At 51.0% G+C, this 20,211-nt stretch overlaps 1 non-coding gene across 1 annotated transcript; it reads right to left on the reverse strand.

Moving 5' to 3' along the window:
• Positions 1–19,726: 19,726 nt before the first annotated feature.
• On the reverse strand, positions 19,727–19,799 carry Trnak-cuu (transfer RNA lysine (anticodon CUU)). The gene has a single exon. It is a non-coding gene; the product is annotated as a tRNA-Lys (tRNA).
• Between the last annotated feature and the right edge of the window lie 412 nt (positions 19,800–20,211).

Consider the following 20,211-nt stretch of genomic DNA (forward strand, 5'->3'; position numbering starts at 1 on the left):
CATGAATGCGTATGGGCGTTTCACCTTCTGCATTCAAGAATTCAATCACACAACGCTGTCTCAAACGAACATCGATGTCGGCCATCTTACAAACTTCTGCTGTGCTGCTACCTGTTGACACAGAAAGTTACTACTGCAGTGGATTGCAGAAGAAGGTTTGAGGAATGGCGCCAAATTCAAATTTTTCACTTAACTTAATTTTTTTAAATAGAAAAAAAATGGGAGGCATTACTTTTTGACCGACCCTCGTATTTAATGGTAAAGTATCGACGCACATTATCAAAGGAATAAGTACACTCCCGACCTTTACAAACTGTCTGTCGTCTAAGGAAAAGGAAAACACAATTCTCCCCGACGTGTTAAAAATAAATTAAAATTAAGTAAAAGTCCTCCTTTATTGAAACCCAAATAACTCCATGGCAGCGTCGTGCGCAACGCATTCGTGATGGGACGCCGATGACGCACGAATCAGACGTTGGAAAAAAAAGAGAAAGAGAAAACATAAAAAAAACACTAAACGACAGCGAACACAAAACACACACGAACACAGGATAATACATTGGGAACATTCGTCGTAATTTCCCCATGGCAGTTCTTGTACGATAGGCACTCTTCCTGTAGCATTCAATTTGCAAGGACCACGATTTCGTACTGAAAAACAGTTCAGAGCACTGAGGGAAATAAAGATTGCAGCAGTGAAGTCCGTATTATAGCAGTCTGTCGTGGGCAAATGCGAGTGCAATTTGCAGGAAATTGGCAAAGAGTTTAAGATAATCGTTCCTGGTTTTAGTAAGGTCATGTTGCGTAGCCAAATAAACCAAAAAGGCATAGTCACCCGTAAGTCTTAAACGCAGGATGGCGAACACAGTGTGAGCCACGATCCATGCGGTAGCGGCACGCTTCGTAGGCGGATACGGATTAAAGTCTGGGATCAAATCCGTGTCCGCAGAAAAACTGGCAGCGCTGGTCCGGTTAATAAGTGCGAGCATCCTGGCGGCAAGGTTCCAGATCGACAATGACCGCAGGCACACGAAACGATGTTCTAACGTGTCGTCTTGTCGACAGTCTTCACACAAGCTCGACGGAGATAAATGGATGCGGCGCAGCTTTTCGTTGGTGGGGATAATTCTGTTAACCACTTGGTACCAAAAGCTGCTGACTTCCGCTGACAGGTAAGGAGCGTGAACGTGAGCCCACGCCGTCCTCCACGCAGACCGCGGGTAGCGCGCCTCCATCTTATTGCCGACTGGCCGTCCTCTTAGTCCCTGGTAGACACCTTTCACAGTCCGCGTTCGATGGTCAAGTACGTAGGCGGCGAGATAACTTTTCTGAATGTATTCTCGAACATTCCGCAGCTGAAACGGTATTGTAGTCGGGTCGACAGGGACCACGTCCTACAGAGGACGTTGAATATCGAACAAGACAGCCGTTGTGCCGGACGGATCCTGTTCAATGGTGACGCTCGTCCGATGAACGAGCAACGCCGCGGCTTTCGTTGCGAAATGAATAAGGCCGAGTCCTCCCTGTTCGCGCGGCAAAGTACATGTGTCGTAAGCCACCTTGAAAATATGTCCCCGCCACAACAGCCACTAGACTGCCTGTGTTATGGCTCTGCCCAAATTCTTGGGTACCTGAAATAACTGTGCGAGGTACCAAGCTTTGCTGAGCAAGAAAATATTTATTAAAAGCACCCGCTGTGTTAATGCGAGGGTGCGAGTCACGCACAGGCTAGCCATAGCTCGTATGCCATTTAAGACAATGCGCCAGTTGTAAGACGCAGTCTGTAGCAGATTGGGTTGAAAACGAACACCCAAAATTTTGTGTTCCCGTTTCACAGTAAACCACGGGCGTTTGAAGCCCGCGTCGCCGCATAAACGGGCAGAAAAACCGTCTTTCGGGTATTGATGCTCGCACCGGATGCACGATCATACTGGGTGAGAACTGCGCGTATTGTGTCGAAGTGTGTGGCCGAGGATCCAAGAGGCCAAGGTCATCGGCGTAAGCGCGACAAACGTGCTTCTCATCCCCAATCCGTATTCCCCTGCAAGAACTGTGCAAATTACGCAACAAAGGATCTATGGAAATTGCGTAAAGTGCCATTGACAGAGGGCACCCTTGTTTAACAGAACAGCGGAGTGGCACAGGTTCCGACAAAAATCCATTGATGCTAATCCGTGAGGTGGAATTATTGAAAAGGTTAAAAATCATAGTGATAAACTTTACACCGAAACCAAATTTCTGTAGCACTCGCCGGAGATATAGGTGGCTAACTCTGTCAAATGCCATTGCGAAATCGATGGATAAAATGCCACAAGGAATTCTATTCGTCGAAGCATAGGCAATGGCATCTCGGTACGTCGAGACAGCACCATAGATAGTGCGTTTCGGCACTGCACAGTATTGAAAGGGACTAATCAGTTTTTTCATGACTAGTTTCAAGCGAAAGGAGACACATTTGGTAAAGAGTTTATAAGCGCCATTAAGAACGGTGATCGGTCGAAGATTGCACAGTTTCCTTGTGACTGTAACCTTTGGAGCCAATACCACAATACCCTCCACGAAGGACGCAGGGACGTCCACGCCATTTAAAATTTCATTAAAAACATCAGTCAGGGCCGAGCCAAACAAGTGCCAAAAGTGTAGATAAAATTCCGGTGGCAAGCCATCTGCACCCGGGGATTTATTAGGGGAACATAGTTTTAAGACATCACGCACTTCCTCTACGGTAAATTCTTCAGTGAGGTGACGGCGGTCCCTTACTGATAAGACGTATGGAACGTCATGGAGAAGCTCGGAAATGGCAGCGGCATCCGTGCGTTTCTCACTGAAAATTTCCACAAAGTGACGGCGGGTCTCGGCAAGAATTGCCGCCTGGCTGTAAAGACGCGCACCGTCAGCTGATTTCAGCTCCGTGACGTAACGTCGCGTAGCGCGCCGGCGTTCGCGCAGCTGGTGAAAGACGGAGGGTGCTTCATCGACAAGCTTCCCGGGGGCCCGACTCCGTACGACAGATCCGCGCAATGAGTACCTTTTCAAGTTAAGAAGACGGTGTTTTATTTGCCGAATTGTCGCCATCCGAAGAGCGGGATTATCTGTGTGCAAGTGGATGGCATCATTTAAACAGCTCTCATAAAATTGCAATGTACATCGCTCCCAATGAGCAACATTCTGACTAAACTCCAGGATGGTCTTGCGTAAAGCCGGCTTAACAGATTCTACCCACCAAGACAAAGTGGAGGCATATAGGCCGCGATATTTCAGCACCCTCTGCCACACACGCACGATAACCGGCGCAAATTGTGGGTGTGAAATATGTCTCACATTAAACTTCCATAACCGATTTGCGCGGGGTTTAATCGCCAACAGAGAATGAAATCTGCAGACATACGCGCAATGATCGGAAAAAATCACGGGGTGAACACAGGACTCCGTGAGACAGTGCTGTTTCTCCCGAGAAACATAAATTCTGTCAAGCCGACTCCTACCCGTGGGGTAAAAGAAAGTAAATCCCACGTCTCGTGGGTGTAAACAACACCAAGAGTCAATTAAATTCATCTCCGTAACGAGCGTCTGCAATTCAAGGCACTTATACGGCCGCGGCTCCTGATCTCTATCGTCCAGCACACAACTAAAATCGCCGCTCATGACTACAGGCAGGTGGGGGCCATGTAAAAGGTGACAAACATCACTACTATAAAAAACGCTGCGAAGCGGCTGTCCGTCGGCTCCAGAAGGGGCGTACACGTTAATATATCGTACGTTGTTAATCGTGCAAGCTATACCACGACCATTCGGAATTGTAGCAACATTACTAAAATCATGACCAACCCGAATTAAAATGGCAGTACCACAATTACACTCGACATCAAAGTTCAAGAGGACTTGATATCCCGGAATCGAGTGAATTAGGTCTGTCACAACCTCCTGCAAAAACACTACGTCAGCAGCAATGTTATTTAAAAAACCCACAAAACTTGCAAACTTTACATATGACTCCAATTTATTAAGATTTATAGTAGCAACGACAGATGGTGAGCCTGCTACCATAGACTACAGGGGAAAAAAAACTACACAAATTTAAACAAATTAGACTGGGGGAGTGGACCCACCCTCCTCCTCCATATCGTCTGCCCAGTCAGAACGTACAGACGGTGCAGCCGAAGTAGGCGGTTCTTGTGTGGGAGGTGCAGACGCCGAATCCTGCGAAGAGGGGCGCGTGCGCCGCTGGGGGGTGTCTTCCGCCTTACGCTTAACCGAAAGTTGTGCCGGGTTCGTTGCCTGAGACGTCGTAGTGTCCATCGCTAACGTTGCATCAGAGTGGTGCAACATTTCTTTTAACTGCCGGACAACCTCTTCCCGCCTGTCTTCCGACACACTTGTCGTAGGCGCTGGCTGACTGCTCGCCACAGGACGCTGTGGACGACGTCCTGCCGCGACCGACGGCCGAGATTTGACTACGGGGCGGGGCAAGGGCTTGTGCGCCGACCTTTGCACTGATTTTGGCTTTTGTTTCGACTTTGGACGCGGAACCTGCTTCCATTCCGGAGACGGGCTACGTTCTCCGCGAGAAAGGGATCGCTTTTCTAAAATCCGTGAACTACTGGCACTGCGGAAGCGTTCGGTATTACCACGCCTCTCTGAAACACTTTCTCGCCGTGGCTTTGGTTCCTGTGTGGCAGTAGCCCCGTCCGGAACACCTTGAAGTACGGCATTTGATGGGGACGAATCCACAACCACAACAGGGGGAGTAACCACCTGAACGGGTTCTGATCCGGTCCGTTCCGGAACTTCAGGCACAGCCAGAGGCTGAAGTACTACACTAGCTACGGGAACTGCCTGCGAAGGGACGGACATGGCTTGAACAGAATCAATACCGGTTGCAATGGGATCAGTATCCATCGCGACCGCAGCAATTAAAGGCGTTTCCATTTCCACGGAACGTGCCGGTGAACGGGGAACACCTAACAACACGGCCGCGTATGACGCGTCGTCATCTTGGCCACGGGGCGGCAGCTCCACAGGGCGCCGACGCCAAGGACAATTTTGCCTAAAATGGTCTGTGGCATTACAATACGAGCAGGTTTGCGGCTGACCACTGTACGAAATAAAAGCCCGGTGGCCGGCCATAACCAAAAACGAAGGGACGTGCTTCCTCACAATCATTTTAACACTACTGATACCCTTTTCCACTTGATATATATAAGCGGATGACCACTTTTCAGTCGTAACAGACAAAACTGTACCATAAGGCGTAAGGCTACGAGCTATTGTCTCATTTCTAGTTTCGAACGGAAGATTAAATACTCTCACATTTCTGATACCAAAACCCGCATTCGACAAAGTAATATTGCTAATTGACCCATCAGAGTGTTTAAATTTTCGTACACCACCGTTTTCACTGACGAGGGCATCACACAGTTCCGGACTTTTCAGTTTGACGAACAAAGAGTTCAGGAACGCGTCTAATTGCAAGCCTAGCGCATCACTTTCAGAAATTTTTAAGTCAGTTTTCAGCCACGAATGAATTTCGAAAGCAGACGGTCGGGTTACGTTTCTGTCAAATTCACATTGGATATTATTTTCGCGTTCTTCAGAATCCATCGTAACTTACAGTTCAGCTGACTACAGCAGCGAAGAAACAGGCACCGCGCCGAACCGCCGCCAACCGCGAAGCACACGTAAACACCGCACGATACGTCGGAGCGTGCGCGCGATGTGTTCGGGCCCACGGCTCCCAAAAAAGCCTGTCGCTAATTGTTCGTCATCACAGATACTGTTTGCTATACGGCCACGACGCGCAACTGATTCCCAAAATTCGTCTTCCTCCTGTGAGGAGGGAACTTAAGACCCCTGGTTTACTAGACCAGTGCTCTACCACTGAGCTAAAGAAGCGCGGCAAAAATGTAATTCAGACTGCCTCGTCCCACCTTATGCTGTACCCCTTTGGCAAATGCTTTATCTGCGCCATTCGCCTTAATCACATCTGAGAGTAATTCTTAATAAAACGCCTGTCGCTAATTGTTTGTCATCACAGATACAGTTTGCTATACGGCCACGACGCGAAACTGATTTCCAAAATTTGTCTTCCTCCTCTGAGGATGGAACTTATGACCCCTGGTTTAATAGGCCAGTGCTCTACCACTGAACTAAAGAGGCGCGGCCTAGCGGTACTCTTGCGTACTTCGGCCTCACGGTCGTCTGCATCATCAGACATCAGCTGACAACACTTCATATTACCGGCTAATATTTGCAGCTATGGCGACCCATTACTGCTTGGCTACACATCTGACACGTAACCGATGTGCTCTCCGAACAACAACACTTGCATTTCAGAACATGTCTTTCACACATGTCTACAAAATCACCTTCACCTTCAAATACAATATCCTTGCGACTGACAGAGACGTAGGCAAAGTTTAATGTTGCTATTTCCATTACATCACGTTAACCAGAAAAACGGTAATTTACATCTGCAGCGAAACAAAATTCCGTTCCGCCCAGCGTGGGGCTCGAACCTACAACCCTGCGATTAAGAGTCTCATGCTATACCGACTGAGATAGCCGGCTGCCTCGGTGAATAGCTAACGGGTAGCATATCACACAGTACTCGTTTGGGTTGGATCTTCAGATCCGAAGTCCGACGCCTGATCCATTAGGCCACACGGTCACTGACGACCAACTATAACTTGTATACGACTCATCTCGAAACGCTCACACCCCTGAGGAATTGTGTTTTCGTTCAACACTGCCGCTGCCCCTTGCTCTTTCCCCCCCATTCGTTACATTCAACCTCTTACGAGACCGACCAAATATAGACTGGGAAACAAGACCACACTCTTTGTGCATTCGGAATCGAAGGCAGGGCGTCCCTCGCCGCATTTGCTACGATGGCCATTTGCTACTTCTGCAGAAGCGGCGGCGGCGACGGCGACGGCGACGGCGACGACGACGACGACTACGACGTTCGTGAGAGGCTTTGAGATATGTGAGAAATACATCTATAAAATTTAATTCAGAGTGCCTCGTCCCACCTTATGCTGTACTTTTTTTTTTCTTTATTGTTATTTCATACCTATACATAGGTAGGCCAGCAGCGGCGTAACTAAGCCGCTATTCGGCCACAGACAAGAACATAGTACAAGCAGTAAGAGATACAAAGGGACATGGAGGTTAAAAAACAGTAGACAAACAGAGTAAAATAACAGAAGCCGTTCACTGTGGAGCAGTCAAGTTAAAAGCAAGTCACACAGCAGATAACGGAGAGATACAAAGTAGCACACGTGAACGATGGAGCACGGAACAAGAGACACGGATGCACTAACAGGACGACAAAACGCATAATCACTGCGGCGACAATCTCCGGCGGTTGGTGATGCACTTGTCACACGAGTAAGGCCGGGGAGCTGCCAGAGGGAAGGGGCGAGGGTAGGAAGGAATGGGGGAGGGTTTGATGCCAATGGGGAGAGGATGGGAGAGGGAGGGGTGGTGTGTGGAAGCCAAGGGAGAGGGGGAGGGGAGGGAAGGAGGGAGGGAGAGAAGGGAGAGAGGGTGCCCACAGGATAAGGAGAGGAGAGGGAAGGCAAGGCTCGAAGTTGGTAGGAGGGGTAGATGGAGGGGAGGAGGGCATCATCTGGGAGGGTGAGTTGGGGGAAGCCACCTTGGGAGAGGGTGTGGAGAGTGTAAAGATGGAGAGCAGGTGGGATACAGGAGTACAGGCGCGGCAGCGGGTTGGGGTGGGAAAGGATGGGAGAGACAAGCGGGTGGGGAGGATCAAGGTTGCGGGAGGTGTAGAGGATCCGTATCCGTTCGAGGAAAAGTAGGAGGTGTGGGAAGAGGATGAGGTCATAGAGGATCCGCATGGGGGAAGGGAGGCGGATGCGATAGGCGAAGTGGAGTGCATGGCGTTCAAGGATTTGAAGGGATTGGTAAAAGGTAGGAGGGGCGGAGATCCAGGCGGGATGGGCATAACAAAGGATAGGACGGATGAAGGATTTATAGGTGTGGAGGACGGTGGACGGGTCCAGACCCCATGTGCGGCCAGAGAGGAGCTTGAGGAGGTGGAGTCGGGAGCGTGCCTTGGCTTGGATTGTCAGGAGATGAGGGGTCCAGGAGAGGCGACGATCAAGGGTGACGCCAAGGTACTTGAGGGTGGGGATGAGGTTAATAGGATGGCCATAAATGGTAAGATAGAAATCAAGGAGACGGAAGGAAGGGGTAGTTTTGCCTACGATGATTGCCTGGGTCTTGGAAGGATTCACCTTGAGCAACCACTGGTTACACCAAGAGGTGAACCGGTCAAGATGGGATTGGAGAAGGTGCTGGGAGCGTTGCAGGGTGGGGGCGAGGGATAGGAAGGCGGTGTCATCGGCGTACTGGAGAAGGTGTATGGGGGGTGCAGGCGGAGGCATGTCCGCCGTATAAAGAAGGTAAAGAAGAGGGGAAAGGACGGAGCCTTGGGGCACAACGGCGGAGGGTTAGAAGGTGTAGGAATCCATGTTATGGATGGTGACATAGGAAGGTCGGTGGGAGATGAAGGAGGCGACCAGACGGACGTACTTTATGGGAAGGGCAAAGGTTTGGAGCTTGAAGAGGAGACCAGAATGCCATACACGGTCATATGCGCGTTCAAGGTCGAGGGAGAGGAAGATGGCAGAGCGACGGGAGTTGAGTCGTTCTGATAGGATGTGAGTGAGGTGAAAGAGAAGGTCATCGGCAGAGAAGGATGGCCGAAAGCCACATTGGGTTGAGAGAAGGAAGCGGTGCTGGTGGAGGTGCTGGTGGATGCGGCGGGTAAGAATGGATTCCAGGACCTTGCTGAAGACCGAGGTAAGGCTTATAGGACGGTAGGAGGAGACAGCGGAAGGTGGTTTATCAGGTTTGAGGAACATCAGGATCCGGGAGCTTTTCCACAGGTCGGGGTAGAAGCCGGTGGACAAGACCTCATTGTACAGTCTGGCCAGGGTGGAGAGGAAGGATGCGGGAGCTTCACGGAGGTGACGGTAAGTAACACGGTCGTGACCAGGAGCGGTGTTGCGTTTGGTGCGGAGTATAGCTAGGATGTCTTGAGTAGTGATAGGGGTATTGAGTTCGGTGTGTGTAATGTTGTCCAAGTATTGGAAGCCAGGAGCGAGTGGAGGGACAGAGGTGTCAGTTCGATCGTGGACATCGGGGAAGAGGGAATAATCGAACTGGGGATCGTCAGGGACGGTAAAGATATCCGTGAGGTAGGAGGCAAAATGGTTGGCCTTACTAAGGTTGTCAGGAAAGGGACGGTCATTATGGAGTAGAGGATAGTAAGGGGGGCGGTTTAGATCCGGTAAAGGCGGCGGAAGGCAGACCAGTACTTGGACGAGTTAAGAGGTAGGGTAGCATTAAGACAGGTGCATGTCTGTCGCCAGTCCCGGCGTTTCTTAGCTGCGAGCATGTTCCGGATGTGTCTCTGGAGTTGCCGGTGGCGTCGTAGTGTGTCCCGGTCACACGTGTGAAGGAAGGCACGGTAAAGACGATGGGATTCTCGAAGGAGGAGGATGGCCTGTGGGGGTAAAGTGGGACGGTGCGGGTGGATAGCGATGGTAGGGATGTGGGCCTCCACGGCCTCAGACAAGGTCTGTTGGAGAAGGGACGCGGCATGGGCGATGTCATCAGGTTGGTGGTAGGTGAGGGGGTGGCTATCGACTCGGGCAGTAAGGGTATCCCAGTAGGCATTCCACTCGGCATGGGAGTAATCATGGACATACTTGGGGGGTGGGTCAAGGCGAGGGTCGGGACGGGGACGACGACCGTCAGATATGGTAAGGGAGATGGTCACTGCCAATAGGATCAAGGACGTCCACCGCGATGCGGCCAAGGAGGTTAGGGGAGGCCAGGACAACATCGGGAGTGGTATTGGATTCAGGGCGGGTGTGTTGGGGAAGAGGAAGGACATCTCCTTGGAGGGTGGCGAGGACCGATGCCACCGCTGTAGCTGGGCAGCGGAGCGACTATGGATATTAAGGTCGGCGGCAATCGCGTAGGAGGAGAAGGTACGGTCGATGTGGGAAAGGAAGTCGAAAGGAATAGGGGCAGTGGAGAGGACATAAATGGTGGCACAGGTAATGGTGAGGCCGGGGAAGAAGAGGCTGAGGATCAGATGTTCTGTGGGGTCAGGAAGGAGGGGTTGGAGCCGAACAGGGATCTGGCGGTGGTGGCCAATGGCGACTCCACCACACGCTATTGGGAGGGGATTGTCAGAGCGATGAAGGAGGTAGGGGGAGGTGTGGACGGTGATGTGGGGCTGGAGAAAGGTTTCGTTCAGGAGGAAGGCATCCACACGGTGGGTCGTGAGTGTATGCAGAAGGAAGTTCTTGTTGACAGGAAGGGAGCGGATGTTATTGAACAAGATACGGTGCTGTCGCGCCATGATGGGAATTTAGACGAGGGTGTCAAGATGGGAGAAGGTGAAGTGAGCCTGGTTATGGGAGTAGGTGGCATAGGTATTGAGATGGAACACAGAGCGTGTGGCGAGGGATATCTGCTGGAGGGTGTGGGGGCGCTGAAAAGGATGGACGTTTTGGAGGACAATGGTGACAAAGCGGATGATGTCCTCGGCGGTATGGGGGGGGGGGGACGAAGAGAGTTACCAGGGGGGGTAGGGTCATCCAGAGGGCGGACAGGGATGGCGAGTTCAGGAGTGGAAGGGGCTGGCCGAGCCTTGCATTTCTGGGAGTCTGTGGGGTGAGGGAGGTTACAGGTGTTGCAGGATAGAGGGGACTGAAGGTTGCGGCACTGCCGGAGGAAGTGCGCTTGTTTGCAGTGCGGGCAGACAGGGGCCTTGCGGCACTCAGATGTTGGGTGTGCATTATAGTGCAGGCACCTCTGGCATCGGATGGACTGGGGAGGGGAGCGGGAAGGGTCGACCTTGTAGCGGCGGTTGAAGAGGAGGGCACCCTCCTTAAGGAGAAGGTCGATCGAAGGAGCGTGCTCAGAAAAAACCCGCATAAGGTGGGTGGGGCCGGCAGGGTTGTGGATCCGGCGAACGGAACGAACATCGTGGTAGGGATGCGCCTTAAGCTCTGCCAACACCTCCTCCTCCGTGATCGTCGGACTAAGCCGAGTGATCACGGCGGTGAGGGTTGGCGGGCGACGCGGGGGTTGGGGTTGACGGGAGGAGGAAGGGGAAGGAGCAGGGGTGAGAGAGGCATTGGGGCCGAAGCGGGTAATGGGGATGCGGGATAGGATGTCGGTGTGGAGGGTGGGGCTAGAGGAGGCGATAAGGACGGAGTCCCTACGGGGGGTGAGAAGGGAGATAGGGGCGCCAGGAAAGAGTTGGCGGAGGAGCTAGGTGAGGTTGCGGGCCTCCAGGAGAGAGGGATCTGGATGGGAAAGGAGGTATCTGTAGGAGGGGGTGGTAGAGGAAGCGGTAGAAGGGGCGGGCGGGGAGACATCCATGGCATCTTTGGGGGGAGGAGGGGGAAGGGGCTGTGATTTCTTGGGAGTGGAGTAGGCAGGGGTGCCACTTAGACGTTTTACAGGAAGGGATGAGGGGCGGGGTACAGGAGCAACCGGGAGATGGTGGGAGGAGGCAGGTCCCGGCAGTGGTGCTGGGGCCGGTGCTGCAGATGATGCAGGTGCGGGCGCAGGTGCTGGTGCCGGTGCTGGTGCTGGTGAAGGTGCGGCATGGGTGGTGGCTCTCCGAGCCACAACCCTGCTGGGGGCTGCATGAGCAGATGAAGTGGCGTGGGGGAGTGGAGGGAAGGGCTCAAGTGAGGTGGCTGGGGGAGAAGGAGCGACAAAGGGAGCTGGGGAGGGAAGGGTGAGGAGGGTTGGGATGTAGGGGGCGGGGGTTTTTTGAGCACACCAAGTAATGGTGGTGGCAGCTGCTGAGGGGGAGGTGTAAGTTATGGCTGTGATAGTGGCGGTGGTGGTAGGGGTGGTCATGGTGAAATGAAACAACTGAACGGGAGGAGGGAAAAAGAAACACTAAACGAAGACGAAGATGAAGACGAACACTACACTACACTGCACAAGTCCAGGAAGGCGAAGACGGCGGCGGCGGCTGCTGCTGCGACGGCGGGGAGCGGGGTCCGGGGCCCCGCCCTGCTGCTGCGGCGGCGGAGGAGGATGGGCTCGGCGGCGGGCTGGCGGAGGCGGCGGCGATAACGACGAACGGGGCAGACTGCGTGAGGCGGCGACGAGAACGGCGAGCAGGAAGGGCTGCACCGGCGACAGGAGTCGCGCTGCGGGGGCGGCGGCTGCTGCTGCTGCTGACACTGGTGCCTGCGCTGCCGGAACTGCTGGAACTGCGACGGGAACCGCTACTGCTACTGCTACTGCTGCTGCTGCTGCTGCTGCTGCTGCTGCTGCTGCTGCTAAACCTATCGCTTCGACGATTGCGGAAATCAATCCTCGAAGGGCGCAACTCTCTCGAGTTCCGTCGAAGAAAGTATGCTGTACCGCTTTGCAAATGCTTTATCTGCGCCATTCGCCTTAACCACATCTGAGAGTAATTCTTAATAAAACGCCTGTCGCTAATTGTTCGTCATCACAGATACTGTTTGCTATACGGCCATGACGCGCAACTGATTTCCTAAATTCGTCTTCCTCCTGTGAGGAGGGAACTTCCGACCCCTAGCTTGCTAGACCAGTGCTCTACCACTGAGCTAAAGAGGCGCGGCCAAGCGGTAGTCTTGCGTACTTCGTACTTACGGTCGTCTGCATCATCAGACTTCAGCTGACAACACACTTCATATTACCGGCTAATATTTGCAGCTATGGCGACCCATTACTGCTTGGCTACACATCTGACACGTAACCGATGTGTTCTCCAAACAACAACACTTGCATTTCAGAACATGTCTTTCACACATGTCTACAAAATCACCTTCACCTTCAACAAAGTTTCCTTGCGACTGACAGAGACGTAGGCAAAGTTTAATGTTGCTATTTCCATTACATCACGTTAACCAGAAAAACAGTAATTTACATCTGCAGCGGAACAAAATTCCGTTCCGCCCAGCGTGAGGCACGAACCCACGACACTGAGGTTAAGAGCCTCATCCTCTACCGACTTTTTTTGTTTTTGTTTTGTTTTTTAATTTGTATAGTCGTTTGTTTCCTATCCATCTTCTTTGCTCGTTTCTGCTGTCTGTTTTTCGCTTTTGTTTCATTCAAAATACACCAAATTTAATATGTCGCAGAAATAACTGCTCCTGGGAAGGACATAGTCTTGATCTCATACGTGGCTTTATTCATAATCTCAATGAGACAAATGGAAGTCTTTGCAGTGAGTATATCCTTGATTGTAGTACAGGAAAAACTAATTGTTATACAGATATGCATCTTATCCACGTCCTACGGCATCTCAAGGACGATGTGAAGAAAATTTTGAAATGTTGACTGATACCGGTGTCCATATTGGTTGGTTGTGCACCAGTGTTGGTGTGAGAGATATACTTGAAAATCTAAGACATTAGGGGCACTGCCGGACAGAATATAGTGGATAAAATGTGCCATGAGCCATAGGTAGCTGTTATGTTTGGCTGCAGGGAAGAGTCGGTAATCCGGGCGCAGAATGTCGTGGATCTGAATCGCATGAGGCGCAGTCCGGTTGAGCACAGCGAGTTTTTTGCCCGTCCAATTCCAGATGTGCCCTTGATCCTTGCAGACAAACAGATGTGCAATAGTCTCAACCATGTGGCACAAGTCGCAGTAGGGACTGGGTGCAAGATTAATCCTGTGCCGCTTTTCTTTCGTCGGAATAGTTTCAGCGACCACGTCATACCATTTGGAGCGAACATCTGTCGGAAGCGTTGGATTATGGATGTTAGCCCAAACGAGGGACCAATTGCAAGCCGGATACTTCTTTTCCAAGGGGCCAGGCAGTGACGGCCGAAGTAAGTGGCGGTACAGTTTTACCGTCGGCTTCTTGAAAAGCTCGTCGTCGAGATAGCTACTTTCAAGGTAATACAGTGCTATATGCTGAAAGTGCGGGCCGACGTGGCCAATGTCCACAGGCGGAAATATATTGCGGGGGCGGGACAGTTGATAGAGCCGCTTCGTGACGGTGTCCTCGCTGGCGGTGAGTATCTGCCATGAGCGTTTCAGATACAGGGCTAGGGCATGAATGCCGGGGTTTTTCAAGCCAAGGCCTCCCATATCGCATGGCAGTGCTGTCGTGGTGAAGGAAACCTTAAAAATATTGAGCTTACAGACGTACCAGGCGGCCGCCGCTAGGAGTGATCTTGCTACTGTGGGTGGCATAGGTAGGACGGCGGCAACAAATTGTAATTTGGAGAGGGCATAAGAGTTGACGAAAAAGGCTCGCTGCAGACGATCGAGGTGTCGCATGTTCTGGTCGCGCAGGAGTGCTTTTATCGCCTGAATTTGGGGTATCCAATTTTTGTGAGACATGTAGAGAGGCCGGGCAGTGACGTAGAGACCAAGGTGTTTTCTAGTCTGTACAAAGGGCAGCCAAGCGTCGCCTGTGATAGGTCGTTCTTGACCAAGCGTTAAGGCGGCGGATTTATTGACGTTTAACATGGCACCACTATCTCTTTGGAATTCCTCAAGAATGCGTTTCACTGCGGTGACATCGCGGACGTCGTTAAGAAGCACGCTGACATCGTCTGCGTAAGCTTGGACCACAGACTTGATACCATAAAAATGGAATCCAGGGAGGCTATGATGTAGATGGCGCAACAAGGGTTCCATGAGGATTGCATAGAGCGTCGTTGAAAGAGGACAGCCTTGCTTGATACCCCGTGAGAGCTGCACGTACTCCGTCAATGTTTTATTGATCAGGAAGCGTGTACGGGTACCACTGATACAGTTGTTGTTGAGGTGGATAAAATTAAGACTTAAGCCCATTGATTCCATCACGCCGCTGAGATAGTGATAGTCAGCTTGATCGTAAGCCTTATCGAAGTCAAGAAATGCTATGGCCACAGGAGTGCGGGTGGCCCAGGTGAGGGAGACGAGATCCCGATAGAGCGGCAAAATGGTGGACAGCGACCGAACACGGATCGCACTCATTTGTTATGGTCCCAGAAGACAGGGTAACAGCTGTCGTAATCGGGCATTGAGGGCGCGCGTCAGAAGCTTAAAGTCGGCATTGAGCAGAGTAATGGGCCGCAGATCTTTGGTAGTGGTCGGCGTCGGCGTCTTAGGTATTAAAACAGTTAACCCCTCTGTGAAGGCTGGGGGTAGAGCAATCCCATGTAGTACTTCATTGTACATCTCCGTGAGTTTGTCCCCTAATATAGGCCAATATTTGACGTAAAACTCGACAGAGAGCCCGTCCGTGCCCGGAGATTTATTTCGTGGCGCAGCAAGCAGGGCATCCTTCAGTTCTTCTTTGGTAAAGGGAGCAAGCAAGTCCCGATTGAGGTCGTCGGTAATGCGGTACGGCGGGGGTCCAGAATGATACCATTCTCGCACTTTCTCATGAGGCACACCAGCACGGGTGTAAAGTGCAGCAAAGTGGTTGGTAACATGGTTTTTGATGTCTCGCTGTAGGGTATAACAAGCACCGTCTGCATCCTGCAACTTATGAATAAGTTTCCTGCGCGCTGCATGTAACAGTTGGACGATATGATGGACAGACGTGTGCTGTTGCGGCAAGTTTGTGAAGTCACGTGCTCGAATCTGGTGGCCGATGGCGGTGCAACCCGTCAAGGATGTAATCTTGGCTTGGAGTCTGCGTACGTGCGTGATGTTATTAGGCACCTGATGATAATCCCGGTACAATTCCCGCAGGGCACATAAATAGATTTCAGTGATTTCCTTCTCACCGCGCGCACGAAGCCGGGCGTGGTGCTTGATGCAAGTAATGAGTTTCCCCTTTGCATGAAGCGTCCACCAATCAATCCACGTGGGGTACGTGGGCCTGCTTGATGTTACGGAGTGCCAAGCTGACAGGATCTCAAGCTCTAAAGTGGCGTCTTGTAAGAGGCGACAGTTGAGTTGACATCGTCCGAAGCCTCTATAAACTTTCTGCGGTGAGTGATTAAAGACGATGTGGTAAGCGATATGGTCACTGAAATTAACGGGCCAATATTCGCAAGTTCCCACGTCGGCTAAAAGACCGCGTTGCACATATATGCGATCTAACCTGCTGGAAGACCTGCGTAAAGTGAGTAAAGGCAACTTCATCTGAGTGTAAGGTCGCCCACGTGTCGACTAACTGCAATTCTGTAACCAGTGTTAGCAGTTCTTGGCTGAAGTTAAAGTTCGGCGTTTGATCGGTGCGGCGCAAAATGCAGTTAAAGTCACCACCCATAATAATACGCAGACGCAAGTCGGTGATTAGATTCGCTATCTCTCCCGTGTAAAACTCCCTCCTCACCGCTCGCGCGTTGGAACCGGAAGGGGCGTACACATTAAGAAAGAGTACATCATGGAACTGTGCGGCAATGCCTCGTCCGGTAGGTAACATGGACAAACAAGAACATTCAATGCCTTCCCGATACAGAATGATCGTACCTGCCTCCGTTCCTACATTGACAATGGCGTCATAACCGGGGACGTCGGCTAGGAGCGGAGTCAGTGCTTCCTGTACGAACGGCCCGTAAATATTGTCGAAGGCTGTGGATTTTTGCTTGAGAAACAATGCGGTTAACATTCATGGTAGAAATCTTATAGGATTGTCGTGAACGGAGCGATGTGGGACGACTGGTCATCTGCAGATGAAAACAGGTACGATTTTTATCCCTTCAACAGTCGTCCGCTTCGGAGGTCGAATAAGTCTAGACGTCGCCGTCCGTGGACGCTGCATTGCGCCGAGACGTAAGCAGCGTATCTCCAGTTGCCATCGGTTCTTCACGCTCGGTATTGCCAGTCATATCTTCAATATCATCCGCCCAATTATCAACAGACACAGCAGTTCCGGAACCGCATTGGGGGCCGTCACCCTGCACATCTGCAACTTAGGCCGTCCGCGATGGAGCACAAATACGTGCCCTCCCCGTGTCAAGGTTGGAGACATCATCGTCAATATTCATGGGTGAGGCCAACGACGGAAGACAGTCTTCGGTCCCCGAAGTGTCATCGCAGATCATGCGGCCCGCGTGTTTGGCCTTTTCACGCAAGGGAGGTGCCGATTGGGCTGCCGCAGGACGAGCGACCCGACGTTTCTTGTGCTTTTTCGGGGAGGACCTACTGACAGAGGCTTCCGCATTCTCTAAAGGAAGAGGAAGAGTCTCTGTCTCTTGCTGGCTGTCAGTGGCGGTAGTGGCCGCCTCCACAACGTCAACCCTGGCTTCCTCACGTGAGGCATCACGGGGCACCGCGGCTAGCAAGCCAGCGACCGGCAAGGCTTCCTGAGTGGTACAGATTTCCTTAGGTACATCTCCGCCATTCGTAACATCGGCCACACTAAGTCCGACTTCCGCAGCCGACGCAGTGGGTGTATTTGCACGGACCGCCGCTACATAAGTAGTCGGTAATATTGTCAGTTGCGGGGGAGGGCCCAGTTCACCCGCAGGCAGCTGCGTTACATGTCGTTGGATGCACTGTGCCCGGACGTGTCCCGTGGAATTACAGACTGATCATGTACGAGGCTGTCCCTCATACATGATTATCGCCCTATATCCACAAATCGTTAGGTAGGATGGAATATGCCGTTGCAATTCGATCTTAATTTGCCGCACACCGTTCAAAACAGGGTACTTATGGAACGGAGCCCACTTTTCGGCAATTTTACTGATAATTTTGCCGTAGGACTTAATAGAAGCATTAATTTGTTCAGCCGTGATTTCAAAAGGCAACTCGAAAATCATGACGGTGGGAATACCAAGACCACCGTGGACAACAGTCACCTCACCAACATTCCCGTCACTGTGTCGAAATTTATAGGTACCGCCACATGAATCGATGCTTTTGTCGCACAATTTTGGGTCACGCAATTTGATATAAACTGTGCTACTGACAATAGACAAATGGATACCAATGCTATCGGTGGGAGGCAATTTTATGTCTTCATCGAGAAATCGTTCGACTTCGTAATATTTCGGTCGAGAAAAACTTCCATCAAACATAAACCTCAAAGTATCTTTCCGCTCTGGGTGATCCATGTTAGGTTCTATTCGTTAACAACAAGATGTTATGCGCGCCGCAACGGCCTTCGACTCACCACGTGCCGCACCGCAGGCCGCAGCTGAGCACGTATACAACGCTCCAGGCACGTCCGACCTGCACGACGGCCGCGCCTCGACACTAAATTTAAACTTTTCATTCGAGGTAAGACTTGAACCAAGGACCTCTCGTTCCGCAGCTTCTCACGCTAATCACGGGACCACAGCGATCTTCGCCGACTGAGCTAGCAGGATGCCTCGGTGAATACCTGCCGGGTAGCACGTCACACAGTACTCGTTTGGGTTGGGTGGTCCAATACAGAATCTCTCCATGCTGCATAATGTTGTCCTAACGTCACACTCGTCACGTACTTCACTTTTATTTCATAATCATTTCTGAGAGGTAAAGGAATTGCATGACAACATGCAGAGCTAGTGGCGTCAAAATTAACACACATACTTGAAGTGACTCGAAGGCCGAACGAGTTACTCTCCGACGTTGTTTTAAATGTGCAAGTGCCAGTCAAAACTCGCGGTGACGGCACTCTGCCGACCATTTTGCTAGTTAACACAGGTCTTGTTGTGTGTGTTTCAAGCTCAAGATCATCTCCAAGCAGAAAATGGTCAACAGCAACATTCAGACGGTTTCGTACTGCTCAATTGCTACATTAAACGGTATGTATCTTTTTCAGAACTGGAAAAACACGAGCGTGACAGCATTCGAACCTGTAATCTTCAGATCCGAAGTCCGACGCCTCATCCATTAGGCCACACGGTCACTGACGACCAACTATAACTTGTATACGACTCATCTCGAAACGCTCACACCCCTGAGGAATTGTGTTTTCGTTCAACACTGCCGCTGCCCCTAGCTCTTTCCCACCCATTCGTTACATTCAATCTCTTACGAGACCGACCAAATATAGACTGGGAAACAAGACCACACACTTTGTGCATTCGGAATCGAAGGCAGGGCGTCCCTCGCCGCATTTGCTACGATGGCCATTTGCTACTTCTGCAGAAGCGGCGACGACGACGACGACGACCGCGAAAGGCTCTGAGATATGTGAGAAATACATCTATAAAATGTAAATCAGACTGCCTCGTCCCACCTTATGCTGTACCTCTTTGGCAAATGCTTTATCTGCGCCATTCGCCTTAATCACATCTGAGAGTAATTCTAAATAAAACGCAAGTCGCTAATTGTTCGTCATCACAGATACTGTTTGCTACATGGCCACGAAGCGAAACTGATTTCCAAAATTCGTCTTCCTCCTGAGAGGAGGGAAGTTACGACCCCTGGTTTACTAGACCAGTGCTCTGCCACTGAGCTAAAAAGGCGCGGTAAAGCGGTAAGTTTCGTACTTCGTCCTTATGGTCGTCTGCATCATCAGACTTCAGCTGACAACACTTCATATTACCAACTAATATTTGCAGCTATGGCGTCCCATTACTGCTTGGCTACACATCTGACACGTAACCGATGTGCTCTCCAAACAACAACACTTGCATTTCAGAACATGTCTTTCACACATGTCTACAAAATCACCTTCACCTTCAATTACAGTTTCCTTGCGACTGACAGAGACGTAGGCAAAGTTTAAAGTTTCTATTTCCATTACATCATGTTAATCAGAAAAACGGTAATTTACTTCTGCAGCGGAACAAAAATCCCGTTCTGCCCAACGTGGAGCTCGAACCAACGAACGTGAGATTAAGAGTCTCATGCTCTACCGACTGAGCTAGCCGTGCTGCTTCGGTGAATACCTGCCGGGTAGCATGTCACACAGTACTCGTTTATGTTGCGTGGTCCCATACAGAATCTCTCCATGCTGCCTTATGTTTTCCTAACGTCACACTCGTCACGTACTTCACTCTTATTTCATAATCATTGCTGAGAGGTAAAGGAATTGCATGACATCATGCAGAGCTAGTGGCGTCAAAATTAACACACATACTTGATGTGACTCAAAAGCCGAACGAGTTACTTTCCGACGTTGTTTTAGATGTGCAAGTGCCAGTCAAAACTCGCGGTGACGGCACTCTGCCGACCATTTCGCTAGTTAACACCGGTTTTGTTGTGTGTGTTTCAAGTTCAAGAGCATCTCCAAGCAGAAAATGGTCAACAGCAACATTCAGACGGTTTCGTACTGCTCAATTGCTA

This window comes from Schistocerca gregaria, unplaced genomic scaffold (assembly GCF_023897955.1).
Source record: "Schistocerca gregaria isolate iqSchGreg1 unplaced genomic scaffold, iqSchGreg1.2 ptg000285l, whole genome shotgun sequence".
NCBI lineage: Eukaryota > Metazoa > Arthropoda > Insecta > Orthoptera > Acrididae > Schistocerca > Schistocerca gregaria.